Genomic DNA, 5,616 nt, shown 5'->3' with positions numbered 1-5,616 from the left:
GTATATTTAATTATTAAAATAATGCATCGTATATATAAAATGACTTTTTCTTTTACAGGCGTCGTTCATGCGGATGACTTGAAATACGTTATGCCAAGCACATGGTATGGTCCTCAGTTTGCAATAGACTCACCTAATATGTTTATGGTAAAACGCATGGTACATATATTCGAAACTTTTGCGAATTGGGGGTGAGTATGAGGTAAGATTTCGGAAATGACTTTAATTCCTCACTTGTTTTTAGATTTTTTGAAACGAGCATATATATTGATTGGCCCCCAGTGGACCCCGATGATGTTAAAGCACTCTACAATAACGACGTGATGTATGTTGGTCCAGCACCTTTCCTTGAACGATATGCATTGTGGGATGAACTTTTTGCACAGAAAAATAGTGGTGCAAGTCCACTACTTCTCTCCGCTTTAGTTGCGACCATAATTGCTGTGGTTTCAGCTTTAGTTTTGTAAAGGTGAAGTTGGAAACAAAGTAATTCGAGTATTAAAGCTGTTGAATTATAGATTCGTGACAGCTATTAGAAATATTTTAATCTTGGCATTTGGTTTTTAAAATTTTATACTCTAAAATATCTTTAAGTCAAAATAAAATTATTAAACATTTTGTAGCTATATAATTTGTACACTCCCTGACCTTAAGCGTTATCTACGTATCGTATGGTAATTGCATCTTTTGAGCAAAAAGTATCTAATCAGTTAAGATTTTGCCTTCAGAAACATGTAAAAGCTAGTTTTCATAACTTTAAAGGTCACGTGTATTAAGCATTTGAACAAAATCGATTATGAACAGTGGAATTATAGCCAAAAGCTAAATCTTGTTTATAGAGTGTCGAAACAAATTTTTATTTAAAAAAAAAAATGACGGTTTCTTTCATTGTTTTCATTATAAACTTTTCCTAACAAATAACTAACGCGTCTTACCATATGTGCAACTGAAGCTGGTACATTTTATATACAGCAGTAGTTGTGATTATAAAGAAAATGTGAACTAGATGAAAAGTGGAGACATGGTAATGGCAATAAAGTAGATCTAACCAAATGGCTATTTCATCAGTGGAGCGAATGGTGATCAGATGTATGCCACCACTCAAGTAAACTTGTTTTCAAAAGCACATGACATAAATATATATTAGTTAAATGAAAAGAAAATCATGTGCGAGGGCATTACCAGGGAGTAAAAACGCATATATATTAGTTTGTCAAAAAAGTCTTGCGCCATTTTCGCTAGTTGGTGCTGAGAGCACGTAGTTCTAGTTCTATTCGTCGCATCGGGTCATGSTATACCTTTTCGGAAAGCTCATTTCACGCGCTAACACGTGTTTGATTGATTATCGTTTCTTTCAAGTCGTTCGTTAGTTAAAGCGTCGCAAACATGGAGTAAAATAAAAGGAAAATACGGCATATTTTACAGTACTACTACGATAAAGGCAAAAATGCATCTCAAGCCGCCAATAAAATTTGTGCAGTTTATGCACCCGATACAGTTTCCATTTCCACCGCACAACGATTATTTCAACGTTTTCGTTCTGGTGTAGAGGTGGTCGAAGATGCGCCACGCTCCGGAAGGCCTGTCGTCGAAAATTGCGATAAAATCGCTGAATTGGTCGAAAGAGACCGGCATAGTAGCAGCCGTAGCATCGGTCAAGAGCTGGGCATGAGTTATCAAACCGTTATAAAATAAAAAATAAAAAATACCGCAAGACTTTTTTACCTATTATAACATATAAACATACACACATTCATAAATCCAATGCAAAAGAGCATAAGGGGGTTCGTAAGAGAAAGTCCTGTTCTCTTTAGAGCTTTCACTTTTTAAACAACACAAAGTTTTTTTCAAACTTTTCAAAATAGCTTTTAGTAAACAAAGAAGAGAAATAATTATGGTATGATTTCACTAATTCGACATACCAGTTATTAGAATGGCTTCCATATGAGTAATATCTTATTAGTTTCCCAGTATATGAATCGACTTCTAATAAAAATTCCGGATTTAATAAATCCATGCATTTAAAAGCTTTCGATGAAGTTAATTTCAAAAGGCTGAAAAAGTTGCTATATCGGACAGCTGAACGTAGTTTTCTAAAGCCTTTTCGTATTTTGTTAACAGATGTCGTTGAAATCGTATATCTCCAGTGCTACCAATCACATTGTGGCATATTATATAGCAGTGTTACGAAAGTGAGATTTTAAGCTTCATTTAACCAAAATTAAAAATTAAATTCGGGGAATTTGAAAAAAAGTTAAAGCGGTTCGAAAATTAGTGCAAATAATGGAACAATTCGCAATATTTTGAAATTTTTGTACAAAAAAGGGAAGATTTGTACGCAAGCCACCAATGAAATTTACGGAAACTATGCTGTATCAGTTCGTGTAGCACAACAATGGTTCGCTCGCTTTCGTTCTGGAAACGAAAAGTGAATCAAATACAAAAATAATGTGCGAAAAAGATCATGGTCCACGTGTGGTGAAGCTCAACAAATAGTCGCAAAGCTAGGATTAACGCCTCGAACTTGATGGGATTTGAAAAAAATCATCCACTATGAGCTGCTCCAGCCTGGTCGATTGATTTTACATTTTTCTGTCAACTGATTTGATTGACTGATGCGATTGAAGCAAGCAATCGAAAAAAAAACGGCCAGAACTGATCAACAGAAAGGGCTTCTTCTTTCATCAGACCAACGTTAGACCACACGCATCTTTGATGACTCGGCAAAAATTGGGAGAGCTAAGCTGGGAAGTTTTAATGCATCCACCATATAGGGCTAACCTTGCACCATCGGACCAACATTTGCTTCCGTCAATGCAGAACTCCTTTAATTACTCCATTGGCTTCAAGACAAGCATGTAAAATTTGCTTTTCGCATTTTTTCGCCGAGAAAGCATAAAAGTGACTGATGGAATAATGTCTCTAGTGGAGGTTTGGCAAAAAGTGGTCGGACAAAATGGTACGTATTTAGTTCATTACAAATATAAAAAAGTAAATTGAAGTTTGATTAGATATACGAAAAGACTTTTTCGACTGCTCAATATTATTTTACTTTAAGTTAGTCTTATCTGCGCTTTATATTTGATATATTTAATTCAACCACAGTAGAAATAAGTTTAAGTAAATAGGTAAATTTATCATGCACATATACATATGTATGTAAATTCATAAGTATATGTATATCCAATAACGCAACTACACTAAGGTGAACAGGTATTTAAATATTTCCTTGTTTATCTTAATAGATATTTATACAACTAACTACATATATTTACTTAAAATGATAAAGAGAGTTTAACTTATATGCAAATGTGAAAATAAAAACATGGAATTGAAAGTAAGTGTAGGCATAAGTTTATAACAGTGACAGCTAGCAATAAATATCAATTAGCAATGGGACTCACGTGTAATCAAAAGATAAGTCCATGGCAGAAGGACATTTTTGGGAATGCCGACGTATTTATCCTTTTTTAAAACTACATCAATCATATGGAGCGGATTTACACCATCCCAGGAAAAAAATTCCCACACCATGATTGAACCTCCACCAGGCTTCACTACGCTTGCAACATAGAAAGGAACAAATTCTTAATAGATTGGTCGGCGAACATACCTTGACCATCAATATCTATAATTTTGATTGCATCGCTCCAAACAAGATATTGCCATTGATTTGTTGTCGAAGATCAATAAGAGTTGGAAAAGACTACACGTTGTTTACTTTGAATTTTAGTCAGAAGTGGTTTCCTGCGTGCTGCCCTACAGTGAAATCCAAATTCGACCAAACGCCGGGAAATTTTTTCTTGGATATTTGGACATTATATTCATCTTGAGTGTTATGTAGAATGTCAGTTGAACTCTTTTTTGGCTCTCTTCGCAGGATAGTAGTAACTCAGCGGCCTATTTCTGTTGAATGTTTTAAGGTGTTTTCTTTGCGTGTAACAATGAAAATAGTTTTATAATTCTGTATATTCTTAAAGGCATTGAAAACAATTTGTTTGTCTTGGTTCAAAATTTCTTTGTATGTCTTGCCGGACTGACGAAGGTCAAAAATGTAACCATATAGGGCAGGTGTACAGCTGCACCTATTCTCATTAAAAACTTTATTTATTACATTTTAGTATATTTTGAAACCACAACTTTGAAACACATCCTTACCAGAAATCAATAATATTATTAAGAAAAATTACCACCAGAAGGAATTTTAATTCTTTAAACAACTGTTTACAATTAGCCGTCGCATTTAATTCACTTTCTATATCGTAACGCTTTTACTATTTGGGAAAAAATTAACAGAACTTCAACTACACGACTACATAACCGAGCGATTTTAGTCGTACATGGAATAATACAAGCAACGGAAAGCTTTTAGGAATATAAATACCGGTATACCAAAACATTTTATCATTTTACTTATGTACAAGGTTGATAAGTAGGATAAGGATGATAAGTGGTTGAAGTAAAAGGAGCGTTTCTAATTAGCTGTCAGCAGCTGTATATTCTTGCAAAAAGTGCCTTGCTACCATAAAAAGTGGTGATTTAGAAGAGGAAAGATGTCCTGGTCAAAAAGAAAAAAGCAAAACAAGAAAACAAAAGACAGGTCGCTAAAGCTTTGGAAGTCACTCAAACCGACACTTTAAAATGTTTAAAAACAGCCCAACTCATTTAAAAAGCAAGAAAATTGGTTGAAGAACCATTTTGCATATCAGAAATGCTGCTGGAACTTAAAAAAAAAATCGAATTGTGAATAGTGATGAAAAATAGATTCTTGAAATTGTACCAATCAAAGAAATCAACGCTAAAGGTGGATATTCGTGAAGCTAGGGTAACACTTTGTGTTTGGCAGCAACTCAACACGGCACGAGGCAATAACTTTCCACTATATAAAACCTCTAATAATATAAGAGAATGTAATGCTGTACCGCACTAGAATTTTTTTTATAAAGGCTCATAATTTTATATGGACTTAGAAGTTTATTAGCGGCTCACCTGGCCGTGCAATGTGTTGCTCTCGCCACAACGGCATCACATGTTGATTGTGGTTCTGAATAAAGATTCTTAAGTGCGGTTTGTACAACACAACTTTTATAACAACAAGCGACTAACTAGTTGTTGCAGTCGATAGACAATTGATTGCTGGCGCGGAAGCCATCGACCCAGTATCCATGAAATTGCTTCTTGTTGCTGACCAGACGATACACAAACGGCTTCACTAAAGCAAACTCTTAACAGAGAACTAAAGATTAAGCAACTATCTACTTACGTACTTATTTACAAAGTGATTAATATATGTACATTTCATTATCGGTGATAATACTGACTGTAAAAAAGCCTATTATATGTTAGATTGCTGTACAAAAAGGTCTCATCTTTCAGTCGTCGCACAAACATTGAAATGTTGAGGTTTAGGAAAATTATCAGCGGCACCTTGCTACTTTTGTTGTTCGTGGCGCCTTCGTTGCAACAGTCAACTAGACGGGAACCACTTGTTGAAATCGATTTGGGCACCATACGAGGGAGTATCTTAAAAACTGTAAATGGTCGAGATATATTCGCCTATCGGGGCATACCTTATGCACAGGAACCGGTTGGTATACGACGTTTTGCAGCGCCAGT

General features: G+C 35.1%; 2 protein-coding genes across 4 annotated transcripts in view; one reads left to right on the top strand and one right to left on the bottom strand.

The window, feature by feature from the left end:
- The window catches only part of LOC108965439, a 128,284-nt gene that overhangs the window by 71,748 nt on the left and 50,920 nt on the right, over nt 1-5,616 (bottom strand). The window lies entirely within an intron of this gene.
- Nucleotides 1-5,616, top strand: part of LOC108965440 (venom carboxylesterase-6) — a gene marked incomplete in the record, with an annotated part of 9,312 nt that overhangs the window by 1,520 nt on the left and 2,176 nt on the right.

This window comes from Bactrocera latifrons, unplaced genomic scaffold (genome assembly GCF_001853355.1).
Source record: "Bactrocera latifrons isolate USDA-ARS-PBARC rearing strain unplaced genomic scaffold, ASM185335v1 scaffold_14, whole genome shotgun sequence".
In the NCBI taxonomy this organism is placed as follows: domain Eukaryota; kingdom Metazoa; phylum Arthropoda; class Insecta; order Diptera; family Tephritidae; genus Bactrocera; species Bactrocera latifrons.
Note: the sequence above shows the minus strand (reverse complement) of the source record. Positions and strands in the feature narration are given on the sequence as shown.